At 43.3% G+C, this 20,951-nt stretch overlaps 1 long non-coding RNA gene across 1 annotated transcript in view; it reads left to right on the forward strand.

Moving 5' to 3' along the window:
* The window catches only part of LOC307181267, a 920,325-nt gene extending 904,137 nt beyond the window's left edge, over positions 1-16,188 (forward strand). Inside the window, exon 7 of the long non-coding RNA XR_013826264.1 lies at positions 16,137-16,188. This is a non-coding gene — a long non-coding RNA (uncharacterized lncRNA). The remainder of the gene's footprint in view (positions 1-16,136) is intronic.
* The last annotated feature ends 4,763 nt before the right edge of the window (positions 16,189-20,951 follow it).

The following is a 20,951-nucleotide window of genomic DNA, read 5'->3' on the forward strand; positions in this document are numbered from 1 at the left end:
TTCGGAGACATAGCAATCCATAGGTTTTAAGATACTTACTAGTCAGGTACATTCTTAGGCGTTTAATATGGGGTGTTGAGTCCATTTCGTTGAGCAAGGAGTAGCTCTTGTCTATTCCATATTTGGCTTAAGGAAATTTATCTGTGCTCATTTCAATCTCTGGTTTTATGCAGCACCCCAACTCACCTTTCCCCTTAAGCAAGCATAAGTTGGTTTTCTAAATTTGAGACCCTGTTCTGTTCTGTAATTCAGTTCCTGTGTAGCCAAGTTTACATTCCGTGTATTACTGATATCTTATGATGTTTCTTTTTCTGTGTGACTTATTTCAGTTAGAATCATCATACCTGAATCCACTCATTGTGCTGCTAAGGGCCTGATGACATAGATTTCATTGCTGAGTGATATTGCTTTGTAAGTAAATACCACAACTTCTTTATCCATTTTTCACTTTCTGCGATGTTGAACTTGTACTGTAAACGAGGTTCTTGTAAACAGAGCCATTCCATACTTTGGGGTGGCTGTGTCTTTTTGATTTTAATTTCCCTAAGCTATAGGACCATAAGTGGAAGTGTCCTAGGCTCTCTTGCTTTGTTTTTTAGATGTTTCAGGAAACACCATACACTTCTCCCGAGTGTCTGTTGGCAATTTACATCCCGCCCATCAGCATAACAAGGCTCCCAGTTCTCCATGGCCTGTCCTGCCTTTCTGGATTTTACACTTTTTTCAGATGGCCCTTTTGAACGGGGGGAAGTGAGACTTCATTGTAGTGCAGATTTCCTTTGCAAGCTTGCTTGGTTGGCCAAAAAGGGCATATGCGTTTTTTCCTGAATATATTCAGGAAAAAACGCATACGCCCTTTTTGGCCAAGTGCATCATTGTGGACGTTCTGCCTCTTTTCCTATGCTTTCAATGCAATTCCAGTCTACCTCCTGAAATCGGTTTCCTGCCATTCTGCCCCGCTTTCAAGTCCTCTTGGCAGCCTTACTTCAGTATATTTTTGGACGATAGCTGTCATTTATAACTCTGCAGGTTTGTGAATTACAGTGCCCCTGAGCTCCTTTCTTCAACTCGCTTTCTTGTGAGCTGGCCGCAACACCGCAGGATGGCTTCAGGCCCTAATCTGGTTCCGGCACGGCACGCTGAGCCTTTGGTTATTTCCTCTTCCTGGTGGGAAATGAGAGTTAAATTTGCCCGTCCAGACACCTCCAGCTAGTCTCTCATTGGTTCTCCCTATTCCTGTTCATCTTCCGCAGAAATTGCAAACTGGGCCAAACAGGAGGTTAAAGGCGCTGACTCTCCAAGTGGGGAGAGTGTTAGTAAAGCGTCTGGAATGTTGCACCCGACTACCAGGGGAGGAAAACTGAGACATATTTGAACACGTCTCCTGTTCACACGGTTGATCATACTCTGGGTTCCACATGCATGTTTTAGCTAAAGGAAGAATACCTTAAACCTGGAGAGTTGAGACCCATGCAATATGACTTCAAAGGGTCTTCATTTGTTCACCGAACCTCTGCAATCCTATCACTGCTGCGTTTATGCCCCTGTACACACGCTTGATTCTCTTTCGGAGACATAGCAATCCATAGGTTTTAAGATACTTACTAGTCAGGTACATTCTTAGGCGTTTAATATGGGGTGTTGAGTCCATTTCGTTGAGCAAGGAGTAGCTCTTGTCTATTCCATATTTGGCTTAAGGAACTTTATCTGTGCTCATTTCAATCTCTGGTTTTATGCAGCACCCCAACTCACCTTTCCCCTTAAGCAAGCATAAGTTGGTTTTCTAAATTTGAGACCCTGTTCTGTTCCGTAATTCAGTTCCTGTGTAGCCAAGTTTACATTCCGTGTATTACTGATATCTTATGATGTTTCTTTTTCTGTGTGACTTATTTCAGTTAGAATCATCATACCTGAATCCACTCACTGTGCTGCTAAGGGCCTGATGACATAGATTTCATTGCTGAGTGATATTGCTTTGTAAGTAAATACCACAACTTCTTTATCCATTTTTCACTTTCTGCGATGTTGAACTTGTACTGTAAACGAGGTTCTTGTAAACAGAGCCGTTCCATACTTTGGGGTGGCTGTGTCTTTTTGATTTTAATTTCCCTAAGCTATAGGACCATAAGTGGAAGTGTCCTAGGCTCTCTTGCTTTGTTTTTTAGATGTTTCAGGAAACACCATACAATTCTCCCGAGTGTCTGTTGGCAATTTACATCCCGCCCATCAGCATAACAAGGCTCCCAGTTCTCCATGGCCTGTCCTGCCTTTCTGGATTTTACACTTTTTTCAGATGGCCCTTTTGACCAGGGGGAAGTGAGACTTCATTGTAGTGCAGATTTCCTTTGCAAGCTTGCTTGGTTTGCCAAAAAGGGCGTATGCGTTTTTTCCTGAATATATTCAGGAAAAAACGCATACGCCCTTTTTGGCCAAGTGCATCATTGTGGACGTTCTGCTTCTTTTCCTATGCTTTCAAAGCAATTCCAGTCTACCTCCTGAAATCGGTTTCCTGCAATTCTGCCCCGCTTTCAAGTCCTCTTGGCAGCCTTACTTCAGTATGTTTTTGGACGATAGCTGTCATTTATAACTCTGCAGGTTTGTGAATTACAGTGCCCCTGAGCTCCTTTCTTCAACTCGCTTTCTTGTGAGCTGGCCGCAACACCGCAGGATGGCTTCAGGCCCTAATCTGGTTCCGGCACGGCACACTGAGCCTTTGGTTATTTCCTCTTCCTGGTGGGAAATGAGAGTTAAATTTGCCCGTCCAGACACCTCCAGCTAGTCTCTCATTGGTTCTCGCTATTCCTGTTCATCTTCCGCAGAAATTGCAAACTGGGCCAAACTGGAGGTTAAAGGTGCTAACTCTCCAAGTGGGGAGAGTGTTAGTAAACCATCTGGAATGTTGCACCCGAGTACCAGGGTATGAAAACTGAGACATATTTGAAGACGTCTCCCGATCACATGGTTGATCATACTCTGGGTTCCACATGCATGTTTTTGCTGAAGGAAGAATACCTTAAACCTGGGTAGTTGAAACCCGTGGAATGGGTACCATGCAATATGACTTCAAAGGGTCTTCATTTGCTCACCGAACCTCTTCAATCCTATCACTGCTGCATTTACGGCCCTGTACACATGCTTGATTCTCTTTCGGAGACATAGCAATCCATAGGTTTTAAGATACTTACTAGTCAGGTACATTCTTAGGCTTTTAATATGCGGTGTTGAGTCCATTTCGTTGAGCAAGGAGTAGCTCTTGTCTATTCCATATTTGGCTTAAGGAACTTTATCTGTGCTCATTTCAATCTCTGGTTTTATGCAGCACCCCAAGTCACCTTTACCCTTAAGCAAGCATAAGTTGGTTTTCTAAATTTGAGACCCTGTTCTGTTTTGGAATTCAGTTCCTGTGTAGCCAGTTTACATTCCATGTATTAGTGATATCTTATGATGTTTCTTTTTCTGTGTGACTTATTTCAGTTAGAATCATCGTACCTGAATCCACTCATTATGCTGCTACGGGCCTGATGACATAGATTTCATTGCTGAGTGATACTGCATTGTACGTAAGTACCACATGTTCTTTATCCATTTTTCACTTTCTGTGATACTGAACTTCTACGGTAAACGAGGTTCTTGTAAACAGAGGCGTCCCAAACTTTGGGGTGGCTGTGTCTTTTTGATTTTAATTTCCCTAAGCTATAGGACCATAAGTGGAAGTGCCCTAGGCTCTGTTGCTTTGTTTTTTAGATGTTTCAGGAAACACCATACACTTCTCCAGAGTTTCTGTTGGCAATTTACATCCCGCCCATCAGCATAACAAGGCTCCCAGTTCTCCATGGCCTGTCCTGCCTTTCTGGATTTTACACTCTCTTCAGATGGCCCTTTTGACCGCCTGGAAGTGAGACTTCATTGTAGTGCAGATTTCCTTTGCAAGCTTGCTTGGTTGGCCAAAAAGGGCGTATGAGTTTTTTCCTGAATATATTCAGGAAATATATTCAGGAAATATATTCAGGAAAAAACGCATACGCCCTTTTAGGCCAAGTGCATCATTGTGGACGTTCTGCCTCTTTTCCTATGCTTTCAATGCAATTCCAGTCTACCTCCTGAAATCGGTTTCCTGCAATTCTGCCCCGCTTTCAAGTCCTCTTGGCAGCCTTACTTCAGTCTATTTTTGGACGATAGCTGTCATTTATAACTCTGCAGGTTTGTGAATTACAGTGCCCCTGAGCTCCTTTCTTCAACTCGCTATCTTTTGAGCTGGCCGCAACACCGCAGGATGGCTTCAGGCCCTAATCTTGTTCCGGCACGGCATGCTGAGCCTTTGGTTATTTCCTCTTCCTGGTGGGAAATGAGAGTTAAATTTGCCCGTCCAGACACCTCCAGCTAGTCTCTCATTGGTTCTCCCTATTCTTGTTCATCTTCTGCAGAAATTGCAAACTGGGACAAACAGGAGGTTAAAGGCGCTGACTCTCCAAGTGGGGAGAGTGCTAGTAAAACGTCTGGAATGTTGCACCCGAGTACCAGGGGAGGAAAACTGAGACATATTTGAACACGTCTCCCGTTCACACGGTTGATCATACTCTGGGTTCCACATGCATGTTTTAGCTGAAGGAAGAATACCTTAAACCTGGAGAGTTGAGACCCGTGGAATGGGTACCATGCAATATGACTTCAAAGGGTCTTCATTTGCTCACCGAACCTCTCCAATCCTATCACTGCTGCGTTTATGCCCCTGTACACACGCTTGATTCTCTTTTGGAGACATAGCAATCCATAGGTTTTAAGATACTTACTAGTCAGGTACATTCTTAGGCGTTTAATATGGGGTGTTGAGTCCATTTCGTTGAGCAAGGAGTAGCTCTTGTCTATTCCATATTTGGCTGAAGGAACTTTATCTGTGCTCATTTCAATCTCTGGTTTTATGCAGCACCCCAACTCACCTTTCCCCTTAAGCAAGCATAAGTTGGTTTTCTAAATTTGAGACCCTGTTCTGTTTTGGAATTCAGTTCCTGTGTAGCCAAGTTTACATTCCGTGTATTACTGATATCTTATGATGTTTCTTTTTCTGTGTGACTTATTTCAGTTAGAATCATCATACCTGAATCCACTCATTGTGCTGCTAAGGGCCTGATGACATAGATTTCTTTGCTGAGTGATATTGCTTTGTACGTAAGTACCACAACTTCTTTATCCATTTTTCACTTTCTGCGATGTTGAACTTGTACTGTAAACGAGGTTCTTGTAAACAGAGGCGTCCCAAACTTTGGGGTGGCTGTGTCTTTTTGATTTTAATTTCCCTAAGCTATAGGACCATAAGTGGAAGTGCCCTAGGCTCTGTTGCTTTGTTTTTTAGATGTTTCAGGAAACACCATACACTTCTCCCGAGTGTCTGTTGGCAATTTACATCCCGCCCATCAGCATAACAAGGCTCCCAGTTCTCCATGGCCTGTCCTGCCTTTCTGGATTTTACACTTTTTTCAGATGGCCCTTTTGACCGGCGGGAAGTGAGACTTCATTGTAGTGCAGATTTCCTTTGCAAGCTTGCTTGGTTGGCCAAAAAGGGCGTATGCGTTTTTTCCTGAATATATTCAGGAAAGAACGCATACGCCCTTTTTGGCCAAGTGCATCATTGTGGACGTTTTGCCTCTTTTCCTATGCTTTCAATGCAATTCCAGTCTACCTCCTGAAATCGATTTCATGCAATTCTGCCCCGACTTCAAGTCCTCTTGGCAGCCTTACTTCAGTATATTTTTGGACGATAGCTGTCATTTATAACTCTGCAGGTTTGTGAATTACAGTGCCCCTGAGCTCCTTTCTTCAACTCGCTTTCTTGTGACCTGGCCGCAACACCGCAGGATGGCTTCAGGCCCTAATCTTGTTCCGGCACAGCATGCTGAGCCTTTGGTTAATTCTTCTTCCTGGTGGGAAATGAGAGTTAAATTTGCCTGTCCAGACACCTCCAGCTAGTCTCTCATTGGTTCTCGCTATTGCTGTTCATCTTCCGCAGAAATTGCAAACTGGGCCAAACAGGAGGTTAAAGGGACTGACTCTCCAAGTCGGGAGAGTGTTAGTTAAGCGTCTGGAATGTTGCACCCGAGTACCAGGGTACGAAAACTGAGACATATTTGAACACGTCTCCCGATCACATGGTTGATCATACTCTAGGTTCCACATGCATGTTTTAGCTGAAGGAAGAATACCTTAAACCTGGGTAGTTGAAACCCGTGGAATGGGTACCATGCAATATGACTTCAAAGGGTCTTCATTTGCTCACCGAACCTCTCCAATCCTATCACTGCTGCGTTTATGCCCCAGTACACATGCTTCATTCTCTTTCGGAGACATAGCAATCCATAGGTTTTAAGATACTTACTAGTCAGGTACATTCTTAGGCGTTTAATATGCGGTGTTGAGTCCATTTCGTTGAGCAAGGAGTAGCTCTTGTCTATTCCATATTTGGCTTAAGGAACTTTATCTGTGCTCATTTCAATCTCTGGTTTTATGCAGCACCCCAACTCACCTTTCCCCTTAAGCAAGCATAAGTTGGTTTTCTAAATTTGAGACCCTGTTCTGTTCTGTAATTCAGTTCCTGTGTAGCCAAGTTTACATTCCGTGTATTACTGATAGCTTATGATGTTTCTTTTTCTGTGTGACTTATTTCAGTTAGAATCATCATACCTGAATCCACGCATTGTGCTGCTAAGGGCCTGATGACATAGATTTCATTGCTGAGTGATATTGCTTTGTAAGTAAATACCACAACTTCTTTATCCATTTTTCACTTTCTGCGATGTTGAACTTGTACTGTAAACGAGGTTCTTGTAAACAGAGCCGTTCCATACTTTGGGGTGGCTGTGTCTTTTTGATTTTAATTGCCCTAAGCTATAGGACCATAAGTGGAAGTGCCCTAGGCTCTGTTGCTTTGTTTTTTAGATGTTTCAGGAAACACCATACACTTCTCCCGAGTGTCTGTTGGCAATTGACATCCCACCCATCAGCATAACAAGGCTCCCAGTTCTCCATGGCCTGTCCTGCCTTTCTGGATTTTACACTTTTTTCAGATGGCCCTTTTGACCGGGGGGAAGTGAGACTTCATTGTAGTGCAGATTTCCTTTGCAAGCTTGCTTGGTTGGCCAAAAAGGGCGTATGCGTTTTTTCCTGAATATATTCAGGAAAAAACGCTTACGCCCAATTTGGCCAAGTGCATCATTGTGGACGCTCTGCCTCTTTTCCTATGCTTTCAATGCAATTCCAGTCTACCTCCTGAAATCGGTTTCCTGCAATTCTGCCCCGCTTTCAAGTCCTCTTGGCAGCCTTACTTCAGTCTATTTTTGGACGATAGCTGTCATTTATAACTCTGCAGGTTTGTGAATTACAGTGCCCCGGAGCGCCTTTCTTCAACTCGCTTTCTTGTGAGCTGGCCACAACACCGCAGGATGGCTTCAGGCCCTAATCTGGTTCCGGCACGGCACGCTGAGCCTTTGGTTATTTCCTCTTCTTGGTCTGAAATGAGAGTTAAATTTGCCCGTCCAGACACCTCCAGCTAGTCTCTCATTGGTTCTCGCTATTCCTGTTCATTTTCTGCAGAAATTGCAAACTGGGCCAAACAGGAGGTTAAAGGCGCTGACTCTCCAAGTGGGGAGAGTGTTAGTAAAGCATCTGGAATGTTGCACCCGAGTACCAGGGGATAAAAACTGAGACATATTTGAACACGTCTCCCGTTCACACGGTTGATCATACTCTGGGTTCCACATGCTTGTTTTAGCTGAAGGAAGAATACCTTAAACCTGGGTAGTTGAAACCCGTGGAATGGGTACCATGCAATATGACTTCAAAGGGTCTTCATTTGCTCACCGATCCTCTCCAATCCTATCACTGCTGCGTTTATGCCCCTGTACACACGCTTGATTCTCTTTCGAAGACATAGCAATCCATAGGTTTTAAGATACTTACTAGTCAGGTACATTCTTAGGCGTTTAATATGGGTTTTTGAGTCCATTTCATTGAGCAAAGAGTAGCTCTTGTCTATTCCATATTTGGCTTAAGGAACTTTATCTGTGCTCATTTCAATCTCTGGTTTTATGCAGCACCCCAACTCACCTTTCCCCTTAAGCAAGCATAAGTTGGTTTTCTAAATTTGAGACCCTGTTCTGTTCTGTAATTCAGTTCCTGTGTAGCCAAGTTTACATTCCGTGTATTAGTGATAACTTATGATGTTTCTATTTCTGTGTGACTAATTTCAGTTAGAATCATCATACCTGAATCCACTCATTGTGCTGCTAAGGGCCTGATGACATAGATTTCATTGCTGAGTGATATTGCTTTGTAAGTAAATACCACAACTTCTTTATCCATTTTTCACTTTCTGCGATGTTGAACTTGTACTGTAAACGAGGTTCTTGTAAACAGAGCCGTTCCATACTTTGGGGTGGCTGTGTCTTTTTGATTTTAATTTCCCTAAGCTATAGGACCATAAGTGGAAGTGTCCTAGGCTCTCTTGCTTTGTTTTTTAGATGTTTCAGGAAACACCATACACTTGTCCCGAGTGTCTGTTGGCAATTTACATCCCGCCCATCAGCATAACAAGGCTCCCAGTACTCCATGGCCTGTCATGCCTTTCTGGATTTTACACTTTCTTCAGATGGCCCTTTTGACCAGCGGGGATGAGACTTCATTGTAGTGCAGATTTCCTTTGCAAGCTTGCTTGGTTGGCCAAAAAGGGCGTATGCGTTTTTTCCTGAATATATTCAGGAAAAAACGCATACGCCCTTTTTGGCCAAGTGCATCATTGTGGACGTTCTGCCTCTTTTCCTGTGCTTTCAATGCAATTCCAGTCTACCTCCTGAAATCGGTTTCCTGCAATTCTGCCCCGCTTTCAAGTCCTCTTGGCAGCCTTACTTCAGTATATTTTTGGACCATAGCTGTCATTTATAACTCTGCAGGTTTGTGAATTACTGTGCCCCTGAGCTCCTTTCTTCAACTCGCTTTCCTGTGAGCTGGCCGCAACACCGCAGGATGGCTTCAGGCCCTAATTTGGTTCCGGCACGGCACGCTGAGCCTTTGGTTATTTCCTCTTCCTGTTGGGAAATGAGAGTTAAATTTGCCCGTCCAGACACCTCCAGCTAGTCTCTCTTTGGTTCTCGCTATTCCTGTTCATCTTCTGCAGATATTGCAAACTGGGCCAAACAGGAGTTTAAAGGGACTGACTCTCCAAGTCGGGAGAGTGTTAGTAAAGCTTCTCGAATGTTGAACCCGAGTACCAGGGTACAAAAACTGAGACATATTTGAACACGTCTCCCGATCACATGGTTGATCATACTCTGGGTTCCACATGCATCTTTTAGCTGAAGGAAGAATACCTTAAACCTGGAGAGATGAAACCCGTGGAATGGGTACCATGCAATATGACTTCAAAGGGTCTTCATTAGCTAACCGAACCTCTCCAATCCTATCACTGCTGCGTTTACGCCCCTGTACACATGCTTGATTCTCTTTCGGAGACATAGCAATCCATAGGTTTTAAGATACTTACTAGTCAGGTACATTCTTAGGCGTTTAATAAGGGGTGTTGAGTCCATTTCGTTGAGCAAGGAGTAGCTCTTGTCTATTCCATATTTGGCTTAAGGAACTTTATCTGTGCTCATTTCAATCTCTGGTTTTATGCAGAACCCCAACTCACCTTTCCCCTTAAGCAAGCATAAGTTGGTTTTCTAAATTTGAGACCCTGTTCTGTTTTGGAATTCAGTTCCTGTGTAGCCAGTTTACATTCCGTGTATTAGTGATATCTTATGATGTTTCTTTTTCTGTGTGACTTATTTCAGTTAGAATCATCGTACCTGAATCCACTCATTATGCTGCTACGGGCCTGATGACATAGATTTCATTGCTGAGTGATACTGCATTGTACGTAAGTACCACATGTTCTTTTTCCATTTTTCACTTTCTGTGATACTGAACTTGTACGGTAAACGAGGTTCTTGTAAACAGAGCCGTTCCATACTTTGGGGTGGCTGTGTCTTTTTGATTTTAATTTCCATAAGCTATAGGACCATAAGTGGAAGTGTCCTAGGCTCTCTTGCTTTGTTTTTTAGATGTTTCAGGAAACACCATACACTTGTCTCGAGTGTCTGTTGGCAATTTACATATCGCCCATCAGCATAACAAGGCTCCCAGTTCTCCATGGCCTGTCCTGCCTTTCTGGATTTTACACTTTTCTCAGTGGCCCTTTTGACCGGGGGGAAGTGAGACTTCATTGTAGTGCAGATTTCCTTTGCAAGCTTGCTTGGTTGGCCAAAAAGGGCGTATGCGTTTTTTCTTGAATATATTCAGGAAAAAACGAATACGCCCTTTTTGGCCAAGTGCATCATTGTGGACGTTCTGCTTCTTTTCCTATGCTTTCAATGCAATTCCAGTCTACCTCCTGAAATCGGTTTCCTGCAATTCTGCCCCGCTTTCAAGTCCTCTTGGCAGCCTTACTTCAGTCTATTTTTGGACGATAGCTGTCATTTATAACTCTGCAGGTTTGTGCATTACAGTGCCCCTGAGCTCCTTTCTTCAACTCGCTTTCTTGTGAGCTGGCCGCAACACCGCAGGATGGCTTCAGGTCCTAATCTGGTTCCGGCACGGCACGCTGAGCCTTTGGTTATTTCCTCTTCCTGGTGGGAAATGAGAGTTAAATTTGCCCGTCCAGACACCTCCAGCTAGTCTCTCATTGGTTCTCGCTATTCCTGTTCATCTTCCGCAGAAATTGCAAACTGGGCCAAACAGGAGGTTAAAGGGACTGACTCTCCAAGTCGGGAGAGTGTTAGTAAAGCGTCTGGAATGTTGCACCCGAGTACCAGGGTATGAAAACTGAGACATATTTGAACACGACTCCCGATCACATGGTTGATCATACTCTGGGTTGCACATGCATGTTTTAGCTGAAGGAAGAATACCTTAAACCTGGGTAGTTGAAACCCGTGGAATGGGTACCATGCAATATGACTTCAAAGGGTCTTCATTTGCTCACCGAACCTCTCCAATCCTATCACTGCTGCGTTTATGCCCCTGTACACACGCTTGATTCTCTTTTGGAGACATAGCAATCCATAGGTTTTAAGATACTTACTAGTCAGGTACATTCTTAGGCGTTTAATATGGGGTGTTGAGTCCATTTCGTTGAGCAAGGAGTAGCTCTTGTCTATTCCATATTTGGCTTAAGGAACTTAATCTGTGCTCATTTCAATCTCTGGTTTTATGCAGCACCCCAACTCACCTTTCCCCTTAAGCAAGCATAAGTTGGTTTTCTAAATTTGAGACCCTGTTCTGTTTTGGAATTCAGTTCCTGTGTAGCCAAGTTTACATTCCGTGTATTAGTGATATCTTATGATGTTTCTTTTTCTGTGTGACTTATTTCAGTTAGAATCATCGTACCTGAATCCACTCATTATGCTGCTACGGGCCTGATGACATAGATTTCATTGCTGAGTGATACTGCATTGTACGTCAGTACCACAAGTTCTTTATCCATTTTTCACTTTCTCTGATATTGAACTTGTACGGTAAACGAGGTTCTTGTAAACAGAGGCGTCCCAAACTTTGGGGTGGCTGTGTCTTTTTGATTTTAATTTCCCTAAGCTATAGGACCATAAGTGGAAGTGCCCTAGGCTCTGTTGCTTTGTTTTTTAGATGTTTCAGGAAACACCGTACACTTCTCCGGAGTGTCTGTTGGCAATTTACATCCCACCCATCAGCATAACAAGGCTCCCAGTTCTCCATGGCCTGTCCTGCCTTTCTGGATTTTACACTTTTTGCAGATGGCCCGTTCGACCGGGGTGAAGTGAGACTTCATTGTAGTGCAGATTTCCTTTGCAAGCTTGCTTGGTTGGCCAAAAAGGGCGTATGCGTTTTTTCCTGAATATATTCAGGAAAAAACGCATACGCCCTTTTTGGTCAAGTGCATCATCGTGGATGCTCTGCCTCTTTTCCTATGCTTTCAATGCAATTCCAGTCTACCTCCTGAAATCGGTTTCCTGCAATTCTGCCCCGCTTTCAAGTCCTCTTGGCAGCCTTACTTCAGTATATTTTTGGACGATAGCTGTCATTTATAACTCTGCAGGTTTGTGAATTACAGTGCCCCTGAGCTCCTTTCTTCAACTCGCTTTCTTGTGAGCTGGCCGCAACACCGCAGGATGGCTTCAGGCCCTAATCTGGTTCCGGCACGGCACGCTGAGCCTTTGGTTATTTCCTCTTCCTGGTGGGAAATGAGAGTTAAATTTGCCCGTCCAGACACCTCCAGCTAGTCTCTCATTGGTTCTCGCTATTCCTGTTCATCTTCCGCAGAAATTGCAAACTGGGCCAAACAGGAGGTTAAAGGGACTGACTCTCCAAGTCGGGAGAGTGTTAGTAAAGCATCTGGAATGTTGCACCCGAGTACCAGGGTACGAAAACTGAGACATATTTGAACACGTCTCCCGATCACATGGTTGATCATACTCTGGGTTCCACATGCATGTTTTAGCTGAAGGAAGAATACCTTAAACCTGGGTAGTTGAAACCCGTGAAATGGGTACCATGCAATATGACTTCAAAGGGTCTTCATTTGCTCACCGAAACTCTCCAATCCTATCACTGCTGCGTTAATGCCCCTGTACACATGCTTGATTCTCTTTCGGAGACATAGCAATCCATAGGTTTTAAGATACTTACTAGTCAGGTACATTCTTAGGCGTTTAATATGGGGTGTTGAGTCCATTTCGTTGAGCAAGGAGTAGCTCTTGTCTATTCCATATTTGGCTTAAGGAACTTTATCTGTGCTCATTTCAATCTCTGGTTTTATGCAGCACCCCAAGTCACCTTTCCCCTTAAGCAAGCATAAGTTGGTTTTCTATATTTGAGACCCTGTTCTGTTTTGGAATTCAGTTCCTGTGTAGCCAGTTTACATTCCGTGTATTAGTGATATCTTATGATGTTTCTTTTTCTGTGTGACTTATTTCAGTTAGAATCATTGTACCTGAATCCACTCATTATGCTGCTACGGGCCTGATGACATAGATTTCATTGCTGAGTGATACTGCATTGTACGTAAGTACCACATGTTCTTTATCCATTTTTCACTTTCTGTGATACTGAACTTGTACGGTAAACGAGGTTCTTGTAAACAGAGGCGTCCCAAACTTTGGGGTGGCTGTGTCTTTTTGATTTTAATTTCCCTAAGCTATAGGACCATAAGTGGAAGTGCCCTAGGCTCTGTTGCTTTGTTTTTTAGATGTTTCAGGAAACACCATACACTTCTCCCGAGTGTCTGTTGGCAATTTACATCCCGCCCATCAGCATAACAAGGCTCCCAGTTCTCCATGGCCTGTCCTGCCTTTCTAGATTTTACACTTTTTGCAGATGGCCCGTTCGACCGGGGTGAAGTGAGACTTCATTGTAGTGCAGATTTCCTTTGCAAGGTTGCTTGGTTGGCCAAAAAGGGCGTATGCGTTTTTTCCTGAATATATTCAGGAAAAAACGCATACGCCCTTTTTGGTCAAGTGCATCATCGTGGATGCTCTGCCTCTTTTCCTATGCTTTCAATGCAATTCCAGTCTACCTCCTGAAATCGGTTTCCTGCAATTCTGCCCCGATTTCAAGTCCTCTTGGCAGCCTTACTTCAGTATATTTTTGGACGATAGCTGTCATTTATAACTCTGCAGGTTTGTGAATTACAGTGCCCCTGAGCTCCTTTCTTCAACTCGCTTTCTTGTGAGCTGGCCGCAGCACCGCAGGATGGCTTTAGGCCCTAATCTGGTTCCGGCACGGCACGCTGAGCCTTTGGTTAATTCCTCTTCCTGGTGGGAAATGAGAGTTAAATTTGCCCGTCCAGACACCTCCAGCTAGTCTCTCATTGGTTCTCGCTATTCCTGTTCATCTTCCGCAGAAATTGCAAACTGGGCCAAACAGGAGGTTAAAGGCGATGACTCTCCAAGTGGGGAGAGTGTTAGTAAAGCGTCTAGAATGTTGCACCCGAGTACCAGGGGAGGAAAACTGAGACATATTTGAACACGTCTCCCGTTCACACGGTTGATCGTACTCTGGGTTCCACATGCATGTTTTAGATGAAGGAAGAATACCTTAAACCTGGGTAGTTGAAACCCGTGGAATGGGTACCATGCAATATGACTTCAAAGGGTCTTCATTTGCTCACCGATCCTCTCCAATCCTATCACTGCTGCGTTTATGCCCCTGTACACACGCTTGATTCTCTTTCGGAGAGATAGCAATCCATAGGTTTTAAGATACTTACTTGTCAGGTACATTCTTAGGCGTTTAATATGGGGTGTTGAGTCCATTTCGTTGAGCAAGGAGTAGCTCTTGTCTATTCCATATTTGGCTTAAGGAACTTTATCTGTGCTCATTTCAATCTCTGGTTTTATGCAGCACCCCAACTCACCTTTCCCATTAAGCAAGCATAAGTTGGTTTTCTAAATTTGAGACCCTGTTCTGTTCTGTAATTCAGTTCCTGTGTAGCCAAGTTTACATTCCGTGTATTAGTGATATCTTATGATGTTTCTTTTTCTGTGTGACTTATTTCAGTTAGAATCATCGTACCTGAATCCACTCATTGTGCTGCTACGGGCCTGATGACATAGATTTAATTGCTGAGTGATACTGCATTGTACGTAAGTACCACATGTTCTTTATCCATTTTTCACTTTCTGTGATACTGAACTTGTACGGTAAACGAGGTTCTTGTAAACAGAGGCGTCCCAAACTTTGGGGTGGCTGTGTCTTTTTGATTTTACTTTCCCTAAGCTATAGGACCATAAGTGGAAGTGCCCTAGGCTCTGTTGCTTTGTTTTTTAGATGTTTCAGGAAACACCATACACTTCTCCCGAGTGTCTGTTGGCAATTTACATCCCGTCCATCAGCATAACAAGGCTCCCAGTTCTCCATGGCCTGTCCTGCCTTTCTGGATTTTACACTTTCTTCAGATGACCCTTTTGACCGGCGGGAAGTGAGACTTCATTGTAGTGCAGATTTCCTTTGCAAGCTTGCTTGGTTGGCCAAAAAGGGCGTATGCGTTTTTTCCTGAAAATATTCAGGAAAAAACGCATACGCCCTTTTTGGCCAAGTGCATCATTGTGGACGTTCTGCCTCTTTTCCTATGCTTTCAATGCAATTCCAGTCTACCTCCTGAAATCGGTTTCCTGCAATTCTGCCCCGCTTTCAAGTCCTCTTGGCAGCCTCACTTCAGTATATTTTTGGACGATAGCTGTCATTTATAACTCTGCAGGTTTGTGAATTACAGTGCCCCTGAGCTCCTTTCTTCAACTCGCTTTCTTGTGAGCTGGCCGCAACACCGCAGGATGGCTTCAGGCCCTAATCTGGTTCCGGCACGGCACGCTGAGCCTTTGGTTATTTCCTCTTCCTGGTGGGAAATGAGAGTTAAATTTGCCCGTCCAGACACCTCCAGCTAGTCTCTCATTGGTTCTCCCTATACCTGTTCATCTTTCGCAGAAATTGCAAACTAGGCCAAACAGGAGGTTAAAGGCGCTGACTCTCCAAGTCGGGAGAGTGTTAGTAAAGCGTCTGGAATGTTGCACCCGAGTATCAGTGGAGGAAAACTGAGACATATTTGAACACGTCTCCCGTTCACAAGGTTGATCATAATCTGGGTTCCTCATGCATGTTTTAGCTGAAGAAAGAATACCTTAAACCTGGAGAGTTGAGACCCGTGGAATGGGTACCATGCAATATGACTTCAAAGGGCCTTCATTTGCTCACCGAACCTCTCCAGAGCTATCACTGTTGCATGTGCCCCTGTACACAAGCTGGATTCACTTTCAGAGACATAGCAATCCATAGGTTTCCATATACTTACTAGTCAGGTACATTCTTAGGCGTTTAATATGGGGAGTTGAGTGCATTTCGTTGAGCAAGGAGTAGCTATTGTCTATTACATATTTGGCTAAGGAACGTTATGTGTGCTCATTTCAATCTCTGGTTTTATGCAGCACCCCAACTCTCCTTTCCCCTTAAGCAAGCATAAGTTGGTTTTCTACATATGAGACCCTGTTCTGTTTTTAATTCTGTTCCTGTGTAGCCAAGTTTACATTCCGTGTATTAGTGATATCTTATGATGTTTCTTTTTCTGTGTGATTTATTTCACTTAGAATCATCATACCTGAATCCCCTCATTATGCTGCTACGGGCCTGATGACATAGATTTCATTGCTGAGTGATATTGCATTGTACGTAAGTACCACAACTTCTTTATCCATTTTTTGCTTTGTGTGATATTGAACTTGTACAGTAAACGAGGTTCTTGTAAACAGAGACGTCCCAAATTTTGGGGTGGCTGTGTCTTTTCGATTTTAATTTCCCTAAGCTATAGGACCATAAGTGGAACTGCCTTAAGCTCTGTTGCTTTGTTTTTTAGATATTTCAGGAAACACCATACACTTCTCCAGAGTGGCTGTTGGCAGTTTTCATCCCGCCCATCAGCATAATAAAGCTCCCAGTTCTCCATGGCCTGTCCTGCCTTTCTGGATTTTACACTTTTTTCAGATGGCCCTTTTGACTGGGCGGCAGTGAGACTTCATTGTAGTGCAGATTTCCTTTGCAAGCTTGCTTGGTTGGCCAGAAAGTGTGTATGCGTTTCTTCCTTAGTATATTCAGGAAAAAACGCATACGCCCTTTTTGGCCAAGTGCATGATTGTTGATGTTCTGAGTCTTTTCATATGTTTTCGATGCAATTCCTGTCTACCTCCTGAAATCGGTTTCCTGCAATTCTGCCTTGCTGTCAGTGCCTCTTCATAGCCTTACCTCAATATACTTTTGGAAAATAGTTGTCGTTTATAACTCTGCAGGTTTTTGAATTGCAGTTGCCCTTAGTTCCATTTTTCAGGTCTTATTTTTGTGATCTTGCCTCATATCCACAGGATTTCTTCAGGCCCTATTCTTCTTCTGGGGCACCTTGCTGTGCCTTTGGTTAATTCTTTTTCCTATGTGAAATTAGAGTGACATGTGGCCATTGAAACCGCTACAGCTATTTTCTCACTGGTTCCCCCTATTCCCATTCATCCTCCACACTAACTGCAGACTGTGCGATACCGGAACTTAAAGGCGTTCACTCTCCATGTGGGGATGTTGTTAGTAAAGTGGCTGGAATGTTGATCCGGAGCCCCAGGAGAGGAAAATGAGGTGCGTTTTAGAAACCTTTCCCGATCATATGGTATACCATCTGCTGGATTTCCCATGCAAGGTTTAGCTGTAGGAAGATTCCCTTCAACCTGGAGTGTTGGGACCCTTGGAATGAGTAGCATGAAGTATTGCATTAAACTTTCGGCAGTTGCTCACCAAAGCTCACCAATCCTCTCAACCCCAAGTGTCCAGTCTTATGTCTTATCCAGCTGTGGGTTTATATGTGGTCATTCCAGGTTGCATCACAGCCCCTGAGCGAATTTTGTAAGAATTTTTCTCTCTTTCATTGTTTCTGCGTTTTGGTTTTAAAATTTATTTCTATAATGGGGTTTAGCTCATTTTCACTGCTGTGTTTGTGCCGTTTTGCACACACTTGATTCCCTTATGGAGATATATCAATACATGGGTTTTAAGATTCTTATTACTCAGATATATTTCTCTGCGGTGTATAGGGTGTGTTGAGGCCAGTTCATTGAGCAAGGTGTAGATCTTGTCTAATACCTATTTGGTTTATTGAACGGTATCTGTGCTAATTTCAAACTCTGGTTTTATGCATCACCCCACCTCTCCTTTCCCCTTAAGCTGACATAAGTGTGTTTTCTAAATGTGAGACACTGTTCTGTTTTGTAATTCATTTTTAGTGCAGCCATATTTATCCTCCCTCTATAAGTGATATCTTATGATATGTTTCTTTTTCTGTTTGACTTATTTCAAGTAGTATTATCGGACCTAAATCCACTCTTTATCCTTCTACTAGCCTTATTACATTGATTTCATGGTGAAGAGATATTCCATTGTACATAAGTACCACATCTTCTTTATCCATTGTTCTCTTTCCTGGGATATTTAAGGTGTACTGAAGTTGAGGTTCTTGTAAACAGAGTAGCCCTAAACTGTGGTGTGCTTGTGTCTTGTTGATTTTTAGACTTCCCTAGATATACTCCCGTGATTGGAAGTGCCCTATGCTCTGTAGCTCTGTTTTTTAGATGATTTAGGAACCACCATACACTTCTCCAGAGTGGCTCCCGGCAGTTCACACACTGTCCATCAGCGTATAAAGGCTCCCTGTTCTCCATGGCCTGTCCTGCATTTCTGGTTTTTACAATTTTTTCGGGTGGCCCTTTTGACCGGAGGGAAATGAGACTTCTTTGTTGGGCACATTTGCATTGCTTGCTTGCTTGGTTGCCCATAAAGTGCGTATGCGTTTTTTCCTGGATATATTCAGGAAAAAACGCATACTCCCTTTTGGGCCAACTGCATCATTGTCGAAATTCTGCCGCTTTTCATGTGCTTTAAAGACGAGTCCAATCTATCTCTTGAAATCTGTTTCTGGCAATTCTGTCTTGCATTCAGATCCTCTTCTTTGCCTTACCTCAACATATTTTTGGACGTTAGTTTTCATTTATAACTCTGCAGGTTTGTGAATTGCAGTGACCCTGAGCTCCATTTTTTAAGTTGCTCTTTTGTGAGCTGGCCTCAAAGCCGCAGGATTGCTTCAGGCCCTATTTTGGCTCCGGTGAGGCAGGCTGAGCCTTTTTTTAATTCTTATTCTTAATGGGATATTAGAGTGACATGTGCCCGTCCAAACCCCTACAACTATTCTCTCATTGGTTCCCCCTCTTCCCGTTCATCCTCCTCACAATTTGCAAAATGTGTGAAACAGAAGTTTAAATGTGCTGATTCTCTAAGTGGGGAGATTCTAAGTAACGTGGCTGGAATGATGAACAGGAGCACCAGGAGAGGATAAATGAGGTGCATTTTAGACACATCTCCCGATCACATGGTGTACAGTCCTCTGGGTTTTCCATGCATGTTTTAGCTGTAGGAAGATCCCTTGAACCTGCAGATTTGGGACCCATTGAATGGGTACCAGGTAGTATTACTTTAAAGGGTGTGCATTTCCTCACCCAACCTCACATTTCTCTTAGCGTGAACAGTTTCCAGCCTTATGTCTCATCCTGCTGTGGGTCTAGATGTGTTCAATCCATGTTGCATCACCGTCCCTGAGGAAAAGTTGTAAGAGGTTTTCTCTGTCTCTCTGTCGTTTATTTTTTTCAATTTATTACTATATTGGTTACAGCTGATTTTCAAAGCTCTGTTTCTTGCTGCTGTACATCCACTTGATTCACGTACAGAGAGACATCAATAAATTCTTTTTCAGATTCTTACCAGTCATAGATATTCTTTTCTGGTGACTTGAGTGTGCTGAGTGCAGTTCTTTTAGCTACCGTGTAGGCCTTGTTGATTATCAGTTTGGTATTTGGAATGGTATCTTTGCTAATTTCAACCTCTTGGATGATGCCTCACCCCTCCCCACCTTTCCGTTTAGCAGCCTTATGCGTGTTTTCTACATATTTGACTATGTTTTTGTTTTGTAATTTATTTCATGTGTAGCCATTTTGGATTCCACCTTTAAGTGATATCTTATGATATGTGTCTTTTTCTTTTTGAATTATGTCACTTAGAAAGATCATACGTAACTCCTCCGGAGTTGTTACAACTGGCCATATTTCATTGATTTCCAGGCTGAGTAATATTCCACTCTACATAAGTACCACATCTCTATCCATTTTTTCCCTCCAGAGACATTTAAGTTATATCCTAGTTGAGGATCTTTTAAACAGAGAGGCATTAACATTGGGGTGCCTGTGTCCTCTCGATTTTTGTTTTTCCCAAGATATACGCCCATGAGTGCAAGTGCCCTATGCTCTGTAGCTCATTTTTTAGATGCTTTAGTAAACACAATACACTTCTCCAGAATGGCCGTTGGCAATATACATTTCCACTATAAGCCTCACAGGGCTCCCTCTTCTCCTTGCCCTGTCCTGCATTTCTGGTGTTTACACTTTATGAGGATGGCTCTTCTGACTGATGCGAAGTGATATCTTTTGTAGTATTGATTTCCAGTGCCCACCTGTTTGGTTGGCTAAAAAAGTGTATGCCCTTTTCTTGAATATATACAGAAAAAAACGCATACAGCCTTTTTGGCCAACTGCAATGTTGGCAATGTTCAGCCCCTTTTCTTGTGCTTAATGGCGAGTCCTTTCTACCTCCTCAAATCCCTTTCCTGCCATTCTCCCTTGCTTACCAATCCTTTTCTCTGACTTTCCTCAAGACATTTTTCAGTGATAGATATTTTCAACTCTGCAGTTTCGTGAATTTTACTGCCCCTGAGTTCCATTGTTCAACTTGTGTTTATGGGAACTGGCCACAAAGCAGTGGGATTTCCTCAAGCCCCATACTGTTTCCATGGGCAACCCTAGCCTTTGGTCAATTCATCTTCCTGATTGGAAATTAGAGTGACATGTGCCTGTCTGAACACCTAGGACTTGTCTCTCATTGTTCCTCATCCTTCCGCTTCATCCTCTGGACAAATTCCAAACTGTACGCAACAGGATGTTGACAGTGCTGACATCTCCAAGTGGGGAGACTGTTAGTAAAGACGCTGGAGGGGTGAACCCGAGCACCAGGAGATGAGGAGATGAGATGCCTTTTCCAAACTCTTCCCGATCAGACGGTATACCATCCTCTGGGTGTGACAGACATGTTTTAGCAGTAGGAAGAGTCCCATTCATGTAAGGAGAACACCAGGGCTTTTTCAAAATCAGTGTCTCCCCGAAACCCAAACTGGGGAATTTTTTAAGCTACGGCTACACATATGTTCATTAAGGGCCTTGGGAAGTAGGCAGAGTCCAAACTTTAGATGATTGAAGTCTTCAGGGTCAAAAGCACTCACCACCGGCTTCCCTTAGGTTACACTTTAACTGTCATTGATAGATGATGTC

This window comes from Stenella coeruleoalba (assembly GCF_951394435.1).
Source record: "Stenella coeruleoalba genome assembly, contig: scaffold_41, whole genome shotgun sequence".
Lineage (NCBI taxonomy): Eukaryota > Metazoa > Chordata > Mammalia > Artiodactyla > Delphinidae > Stenella > Stenella coeruleoalba.